Source organism: Balaenoptera physalus (genome assembly GCF_965194825.1).
Source record: "Balaenoptera physalus genome assembly, chromosome: X".
NCBI classification, from domain to species: Eukaryota; Metazoa; Chordata; class Mammalia; order Artiodactyla; family Balaenopteridae; genus Balaenoptera; species Balaenoptera physalus.
In genome coordinates, this window is record NC_138903.1 from 53,446,702 (window position 1) to 53,456,876 (window position 10,175).

Sequence of the window (10,175 nt, forward strand, 5' to 3'; positions counted from 1 at the left end):
AAGATCCTTTTTGACCCACCTCCTACAGAAATGGAAAGAAAAACAAAAATAAACAAATGGGACCCAATGAAACTTAAAAGCTTTTGCACAGCAAAGGAAACCACAAACAAGATGAAGAAGCAACCCTCAGAATGGTAGAAAATATCTGCAAACAAAGCAACTGACAAATGATTAATCTCCAAAATATGCAAGCAGCTCATGCAGCTCAATACCTAAAAAACAAACAACCCAATCCACAAATCTTCAGAAGATCTAAGTAGACACTTCTGCAAAGAAGATATACAGATTGCCAACAAACACATGAAAAGATGCTCTAATTTACCATCACTAGTGACTAATTCTTAGATAAATGCAAATCAAAACAACAATTAGTTATCACCTCACACTGGTCAGAATGGCCATCATCAAGAAATCTAGAAACAATAAATGCTGGAGAGGGTGTGGAGAAAAGGGAACCCTCTTGTAGTGTTGGTGGGAATATAAATTGATACAGACACTATGGAGAACAGTATGCAGGTTCCTTAAAAAATTAAAAATAGAACTACCATATATGACCCATCAATTCCACTACTGAGCATATACCCTGAGAAACCCATAATTCAAAAAGGGTCATGTACCACAATATTCATTGCAGCACTATTTACAATAGCCAGGACATGGAAGCAACCTAAGTGTCCATCGACAGATGAATGGATAAAGAAGATGTGGCACATATATAGAATAGAATATTACTCAGCCATAAAGAGAAACGAAATTGAGTTATTTGTAGTGAGGTGGATGGATCTAGAGTCTGTCATACAGAGTGAACTAAGTCAGAAAGAGAAAAACAAATACTGTATGCTAACACATACATTTGGAATCTAAAAAAAAATGGTTTTGATGAACCTATGGGCAGGACAGTAATAAAGACGCAGACATAGAGAAAGGTCTTGAGGATACAGGGATGGTGAAGTGTAAGCTGAGATGAAGTGAGAGAGTAGCATTGACATATGTACACTACCAAATGTAAAATAGATAGCTAGTGGGAAGCAGCTGCATAGCACAGGGAGGTCAGCTGGGTGTTGTGTGACCACCTAGAGGGGTGGGATAGGGAGGGTGGGAGGAAGATGAAAGAAGGAGGGGATATAGGGATATATGTATACATATAGCTGCTTCACTTTCACTTTGTTATACAGCAGAAACTAACACAACGTTGTAAAGCAATTATACTCCACTAAAGATGTTAAGAAAAAAGAGAGAAAGAAAGAAAGGAAGGAAGGAGGAAGGAAGGAAGAAGGAAAGAAAGAAGGGCATCCCTGGTGGTGCAGCGGTTAAGAATCCACCTGCCAATGCAGGGGATACAGGTTCGATCCCTTGTCTGGGAAGATCCCACATGCCACAGAGCAACAAAGCCCGTGTGCCACAACTACTGAGCCTGTGCTCTAGAGTGCACGAGCCACAAGTGCTGAGCCCATGTGCTGCAAGTACTGAAGCCTGTGCACCTAGAGTCTGTGCTCCGCAACAAGAAAAGCCAGTGCAATGAGAACCCTGATCACTGCAATGAAGAGTAGCCCCTGCTCGCCCCAATTAGAGAAAACCTGCAGGCAGCAATGAAGACCCAACACAGCCCAAATCAATCAATCAATCAATCAATCAATCAATCAATCAATCAATATATGAACAAAACAGTTGAGTAGACATTTTCTCAAAGAATACATACATATGGCCAACAGGCACTTGAAAAGTTCAACATCACTAATTATTAGGGAAATGCAAATCAAAACCAATGAGTTATCACCTCATGCTGTGTGAACGGCTGTTATCAAAAAGGCAAGAAACAACAAGCATTGGAGAGGTTGTGGAGCAAAGGTAACCCTCATACACTTTTGATGGAAATGTAAATTGTTTCAGCAATTATGAAAAACAGCGTAGAGAATCCAAGCAAATGTAACCCTCATACACTGTTGATGGAAATGTAAATTGGTTCAACGATTATGAAAAACAGTGTGGAGAATCCTCAAAAATTTAAGAGTAGAAGTACCATACGGTCCAGGTATTCCACTTCTCTTTATTTATCCAAAGAATACAAGAACACTAGTTCAATATGATATATGCATGCCTATGTTCATCAGAACATTATTTTTAATAGCCAAGATATGGAAACAACCTAAGTGTTCATCCATAGATGAATGGATAAAGAAGATATGGTATATATTTATAATGGAATACTACTCAGTCATTAAAGAAGATGAAGTCTTGCCATTTATGAAGACATGGATGGAACTTGAGGTTATTATGCTAAGTGAAATAAGTCAGATGGAGAAAGACAAATACCATATGATTTCACAAATGTGGAATAAAAAAACTCTAAAAGTAAAACATAATAAATGAACAAACCAAGCAAAAACAAACATACAGATACAGAGAACAAATTGGCTGCCAGAGAGTAATGGATAGAAAAGGTCAAAATGGGTAAAGGGCGTCAACTGTATGGTGACAGATTAAAACTAACCCTTTGGTGGTAAGCACACTATAGTGCACACAGAAGTTGAAATATAATGTTGTACACATGAAACATATAATATTATAAACCAATGTTAATGCAGTTTAAAAAAGTTTACTACACTGCAACAGTAATCAAGACTGTGTGGTATTGTTGGAGGGATATATGCATAAATCAATGGATTAGAAGAGAGACCTCAGAAAAAGACCCCAAAAATATGCCCAATTGATTAGCTTATAAATGTTTTCATTTCAGGATATATTTAACTTATATAAAAGTTGCAAATATAGTAGAGACAGTTCCCATAACCTCCACATCAATTTTCCATATTATTACAGCACATTTGTCACACTTAATGAACCAAAATTGATACAGTGTTATTAAATGAAACAGACACTTTACTCAGACTTCCTCAGTTTTTCCCCAATATCATTTTTCTGTTCCAAGATCCTACACTGGATATCACATTACGTCTAGTTATCATGTCTCCTTAGGCTCCTCTTTGTTTTGACAGTTTCTCGGACTTATAATGTTTTTGGTGACTTTAATAGTTTCAAGGAATATTAGTCAGGCATATTGTAGGATGTTGTAGAATAACTCTCTATGTGTCTAATGATTTTTTTTCTTATGACTAGAGTGGGATAATATGTTTTGGTGAGGAAGACCAAAGAAATTGAATTCCATTTTCATTACATCACATCAAAGGTACATACTATTAACATGGTGTCACTGTTGATATTGACCTTTATTACAAAGCTAATTAGTGTTTGTCAGGTTTCTCCACAATATAGTTCCTCTTTTTTCTCCTGTTCCATACTCCACTCTTTGGATGAAAGTTATTATGTGCAGCCCATACTCTTCCTCCTTGATGTGCCAGAAAGTAAGGGATTGCTCAAAACTTTGATGGCAGTATGTCAAAGGGGCACAGGAGCCAATTGAAAAAGCTCTGAATGGCCAAAGCTGGAACAATTTGAACAAATAAATTAATAATGCAGTATTGGACTATTACACGAAACATGAAAAAATTATCCATGAATCCAAACTGATATTAATAACTGACTAAAAACAAATGAAGGAGATGAATCTCCCTTAAAAAAGAATTCCAAATAATTTATGTACTACTTAACCCTCAAGTAGTGGGAGTATAACTCTCTACTCTGTAAGTGCAGGCTATATATAGTGATTTTTCTTCCAAAAGAAAAACAGTAACTTCACAGTGGACAGACCTGACAAACACTATTCATCCCAAATGATCAAAGTCAACATCAATAGTGGTAAGTCATGTTGATAGTATGTACCCTTGATATTATTTAATAAGTATTCTGTGTTCTTCCTCCAAAAAAATGCACTCCCTCAGTCTATTTATGACAAAATCATTAGGTAAATCACAACTGAGGGAAATTCTACAAAATGCCCGAACCAGTACTCCTGAAAACTGCCAAGTTTATCAAAAACAGGGAAAGTCTGAAAACTGTCACAGCCAAGAGGAGCTTAAGGAGACATGACTGCTAAATGTAATGTGGTATTCTAGATGGGATCCTTGAAGAGAGAAAAGATATTAGGGAAAAAGTGAGGAAATCTGAAGAAAGTATAGACTTTAGTTAATAATAATGTATCAGCATTGGTTCATTAAGTGGGACAAATGTATCATATGAATGTAAGATGCTAATAATAGGGAAAACTGGGTACGAGGTATACAGGGACACTTTGTACCATCTTTGTAATAATTCTGTAAATCTAAAACTGTTCTAAAATTTAAAGTTTATATAAAAATTGTAAAAAATGAATTATTGGTAAAAACAAATGAAATAAGTAATCAAACAATTCCAAGTTAACCATTGTTATCATTTTGGGATATTTCCTTTCATTTTCTTCTTATAGGTTTTCCACCTACAGATATACACATAATGTTTTATAAAAGTGGAATCAAACTGTATGCAGGGTTCTGTATAAACTGAAAAATTTACACAGAAGAAGAAAATATAAATATATACATATTATTTGGGTCCTGATTTAGCATTATAGTTATCAAGAACATATGCCTATCATTAAACACATTCTTATTATTTAAATAAATTAAAGATAAAAATATTCCAAAGACCATATAGATCAGTTATCATCTGATACAATAATTGGAACAGAATAGACAATCAAAAAATGTTAAGTAAATTAAATGGAATCTTCTATCTTCCCAGAAGCTCACATTGTTTCCTGGACCATATAAGACATGTTATTTACTTAAAAATAGATTTAAAGACAACTTTGAAAGATACTTTAACATTAACTTGGAAACCAAACCCAGTGTTTTTTTTATTTTTAGTTTTTATACTTGCTTAAATCTGGTAAATATAAATGTCATAATCTGTTTTGAGTAAAGTTTGAAAAATAAAGACGTGTAAAGAAGTAAAAAATTCACAGTTACCCCACTCAGTCGTTTCTTAATGTTCTGGCACACTTCTTTGCCAACTTCTTCTAAGCACTTTTTTAAAGAAAAGTTTATTTTAAGGATAAAAAAAAATCCTATGCCTTCCTTGTTTATGATGTCATCAGAGCACTTTCATTTTCATTGTTTTTTTTGGATAATAGGGTCCTTGCAGAGGGAGAAGACAATGCTAAGGTTTGAGAAATTGAGTCAGTGGGGGGGGGGGAAGGGTGGGGATGGCAGGAGAGAGGGGTTTGGAGCAGAGTGACCATCCCTGTTTTGCCTAGGACTGAGAATTCCTGGAATGCAAGTCTAAAACCAGGAAAGCCTAGACAAACTGGTGAAGCTGGTCATCCTAGCAGGGAAAGGGGATTCTTACATTAGATTTTATATTTTCTGGGCCTTCCATAAATGTCACAGAAGATATCCTATAGATTCAAATATACTACCATAAATGGAAAGCTGGCTCATTTATGATTACTCACCTGATTATCCAGGCAGTGGTCTCATCAAGGAAGGTTGGTGTCATGGTCCACCACAGAACTGCCTTTCTAAGTTGGAGTAGAAGTCATCACCATTTTTAGATCCTCCAAAACTGCATCATTCCAGCTATTGGATATTCTTCATCTGTATGAAGAGTTCTCACTAAGAAAAAAAGGTCTAAAATTTAATTCCTTTCTCCCTATTCATGCTTCTGACTGCCTCTCCCTTTCTCTCCTCCAGTAATAGTTTGGTAATTATCCTTACCAACAACACATACTCTAGCACTCTCATCAGAACTTGTCTTCTCTCACCCCTCACTTCCCTAGCTTACTTCCTCCTCAAAAGACCACAATTTTAAATGAAATCAGAAATATTTGTTGGACACAAAAATGCATCCTGTATGCTGGGATGACAGTGTAATGAAGCAAGAATTCAAAGCTAGTTTCTACTGCTTTATCAGACAAATTCATGGACTGGAAATTAATGCGCAATGATCACTCACCCATCATTCTTTTTATTCTATGGCAATATGATAAAATTAAAAATACTGACTCATCACTGTTTTAATTTACTTGCAGGTGACCGGCTGGTTTCATGATACTCCCACTTAAGGATCACGCACACAAGATATTTGTATGAATCCACACATCACCGAAGGTCTGAGAAGCAGAGTGGGGTGGGGATTAAGTCACAACAAGATATGGGAAACAACTTAACACTGAACATTTACAACCGAAATTCTGTCCAACAATTCTATCAGCAGCAATTTTTCACGTGTCCACTTCTGTAGGCTCCATTCTTGCACCTTCTTCCATGGCCTCATTCATCACTTCTAGATGTTTTGCTTCCCCTCTTTCTAGGCACCTTTCCCTGAGACATCACCCACCACACATACAACATGTACTCACATCACTACTGCCCCACATCTATCTTAAGTTAGGCTCTGCACCTTCTTCTACACAGGCTGATTAATGGGCTCTGCCAAACAGTGGACCACACTTTAGAAGCACAAAAGAACCAACAGAGGCCTTAAATGTTTAATATGTTTAATATCATGATTCTCCTTTTCCCCAGTATTCTCTTAGGGAGGAAGAGATCAATAAAGATACTTATTTTCACACTGGTATGAGTTACGACACTCACTATAGAAGACAAAGCAACCATAGTATATTCCTTTTAAAATGTTTTCCTCTCTCTATTACACAACCACATATATACTCAAATTTCCTACAATGAAGAGATATTAGTTTCATACATTAAGAACTAAAACATGTTATTTCAAAAAATAGTTTTTTAAAAGATATTTCTGCACAAGCCAAACTTATGAACTGCATCAAATTAACTGATCTGAAATACACACACATATATGCAATTGAAATCATAACACAGGGATGGCCATGGTATCCTGTTGCAGAGTAATATGTTATTACACAATCTTGTTTTTGCATAAGGAAAAAATGACAGAAACAAAAGACATACACACACATACATGTAGGTATGCCCATGAAATTTATAGCCAAAATTCATATGATTGGAACTTTTGTAACATCAGGTTCCTCCCAAATATTGTATTGTAAGATCCCCTGTCTGAGAGGGTTTTAATTATTAATATATATTCATATAAATTAATGCATACTTAGGAGCTTGGGTATGTTGCAAAATTATTATTTGGCAAATACCTTGTGCAACATATTGCATTAGTGTTCCACATTATTTTCTACCCCTCCCTGTGAAAGGATTATACTTTCCTACTCTATTGATATCAAGTTTGATATTTACATATTCCATGTCTAAGCTCTTAGAGACATCTTTGCATGGTTCTATCATTCCTCCTCATTGTATAATAAGAGCAGCTGGTGTCAGATAAGGGCTGCTCCTCCAACCTAGATTCTAGAATGAAAATGATATAGAGAACAACCCCAAAGCCAACAAGTAATGTGAACAAGTAACATTTTTTTGTTATTTTAAGTTATTGAATTCTTGGGGCTGTTTCTTCTCAAAGCATAAACTAGCAAAAACTAATAGATCATGGTAACTCTTATTTTAGAATATATCTTGGAATTATATATTACATTCACATTGACACCTGAAAGAAATTCCAAACTGTGTAAGCTGAAGTTTGACATAGTTACAAGTTCTGTTGATGTGGGGCGGCGGGGGGGTGGGGGGGGACTGGCAGAAAGAGTGACTTTGCAGCCATTTTGCAGCTTCAGACCACTAGGAAAAGACCTTCTACCAACCTAAACTCTTGAAGTCTATGCCTGTGAGGTATATTGGAGTCATCAACCTAAGGTAATCAGAATATAGGAAGTTCAAATTTCACTGTGAACTCTTTTAAAAAATATTCTGTGGGTCATACATAACTTGTAAAGCATCATAATACCCTCTAACTGGAGTGAAATTGCTCTGTATTCCAATTTAATGAGAGGAACATTAAATTGGAATGTTTATTAACATTCCAATTTAATGTTTATTAACATCCCTTGGCAAATCTTGTTTAGGGAAATAAGTAATTAATAGTATTAGGCTAAGTAATAGTAATGTGTCGCTGCATTAATAGTATACTTACATAATAGGAAGCCATTATGAACAGGCTTAACATCTGTGAGGACTGGAAATAATATGCTGGCTATAAGAACTTCACAATTTGAAAAGGGTGGCCTTTGTCAAAATACAGAGTGTTTTAAAATATACTCATTTCATTCTTAAAAGTTTCGTGTTACAAACCTATGACATGATGTTAAAAGGACAAATCTTATGTAGGAGAAAAACTTAGTGAATAGACTTGCATACTCTGAAAAAAAGCTCATGCTTGAGTTTTTCAAAATTATGTTTCAATTACAAAAGTAATACATAGTATAAAAATCAATACCAAACGCATATGTAAAAAAGTGAAAGTCTCATTTCACCTCCCCCGATGTGAATCCCACCCCTCAGAGGCAGCCATTATTAAAAGTTTGGAATCTATCTATCTACACACACACACACACACACACACACACACAAATATATACACATCTATAAGTAACATAAGCTTTTTCCTAAACTATACATTTTATTCAATTATTTGCTTTCTTTACTAATCATTATAACAGAGACATCTTTCCATGTCAGTACATCCAGCTCCTCCCTCACTGTTTCTCAAAGTTGCATAGTATTACAGTGTGAATACCTCCATAAAATATTTGACCATTACCTGTTTGTGAGTGCTTAAGCTATTACAAATTTTTTTTTCTTTTACCAACTATGCTGCAATGAATATTCTCATACATTATCAATTTAAAATATTGCAAAAAAATCCACAATCCAGAAGTAATGCTATTAAACCCTAAACAAGATCTGATAATTTGGTCTCCTTGCTCAAATGGGAGAAAAATGCATGAAGATGCCTACATGAGCACTCTTAGGTAGCACTCTTAGGATCGTGATGGTGATGAGGTAATAATGATAACTCATATTTAGTGAGTACTCATGTGCCACACACTTTACACTTTTAAACTTATTTACTTGTCACAAAAACCCTATAAGGCAGCCACCACAATATCTCTTTAATTCTAAGATTCATATCTTTTAATGTTCTACACCTCTGAAATCAAGATGTGCATTGTTTTATTTGGAAGTGATTTTTCTGCCGTAGTGGCACAAATCGTAATAGGGTAGCTTACTATTGATTGGATTTGATAATACACAGTATCGTTCTTATTTCACAGATGAGGAAACTGAGGTTCCGAGGACTAAAGTACCCTATCCAGCATCAGGCAGCTAGTAATTGGCAGAGGTGGGATTCTTACCCAGACAATCTGACTTGAATCTGTGCTTTTAAATGCTCTTCCTGAAGTGCAAGAAAGTGGAACAAATGTTGAGCAACAATCCACCCCCCATACACACACACCAAAATTTAACACTGGTTACAACTGTCCAGTAGATTTAGAGATGATTTTTATTTACTAACACTCTTCCATAATTTTCCAATTTTCTACCTTGAACTAGTTTTTTTTTAACTTATGGAAAATCCCGTACACTCATACAAAAGTAGAGAGAATAATAATAATGAACTCCCCCATGTTCCCATCACCCAGCTTCAGTAATTATCAATCCATCTATCCCCTAATCCATTAGTCAATACCAATTATTTTCAGGCAAATCCCAGATATCATATTATTCCATATGTAAATATATCTGAATTAATCCCTAAAGACAAAGATTATTTTAAAACATAACCATGATCCTATTTTCACATAGAGAAATAACAATAATTTCTTAATATCATAGAATATTCAGTGTCCAGATATCCCTAATTGCTACTACAAATAAAGCTTAATGAACACATTATATGTATGTGTGTGAGTATGTTTACATTTCTATTAGTAATTGTGTTGGATAAGTTCCTCAGGTAGTATTTCTAGGCCATAGAGTAACAGGTTTTCAGATTTGTTACATAAACCAAATTGCCTAACACAAAATTGTTTTGCTAACTTACACTCTTAACAATACTGTAATTTAGTGCCAGTTTTCCTAAACCCTGCACAACACTGGGGATAAACGATCTTTTTCCATTCTTGTCAATCTTAATATGCTATCCTGTTTTATTCATGTGCGTTTATTATTGAGGGCAACTGACTTTTCCAAAAGATTACTGCTCGTGTGTGAATAGTGTCTTGTGATTCTTTGCCCATTTTTCCATATTTTTAACAGCTCTTTGCACCTGTCAGGAAGGCTAGCAGAGAACTGGCTCAGGAGCCAAACAGCTTACATTAGAATTCAGGTTCTGGAGCAACGAAAACGTGT

At 35.3% G+C, this 10,175-nt stretch overlaps 1 protein-coding gene and 1 pseudogene across 4 annotated transcripts in view; one reads left to right on the forward strand and one right to left on the reverse strand.

Annotated features, from left to right (window-relative positions):
• SPIN4 (spindlin family member 4) overlaps positions 1–10,175 on the reverse strand; it is a 235,381-nt gene that overhangs the window by 218,771 nt on the left and 6,435 nt on the right. For all 3 annotated transcript variants that reach the window (XR_014258439.1, XR_014258440.1, XM_082445030.1), the window contains exon 2: positions 5,390–5,549. The gene's annotated coding sequence lies outside the window, so the exon portion shown is untranslated. The remainder of the gene's footprint in view (positions 1–5,389; positions 5,550–10,175) is intronic.
• LOC309651882 (NADH dehydrogenase [ubiquinone] flavoprotein 3, mitochondrial pseudogene) overlaps positions 1–10,175 on the forward strand; it is a 279,044-nt pseudogene that overhangs the window by 159,924 nt on the left and 108,945 nt on the right. The gene's annotated exons all lie outside the window — the stretch shown is intronic.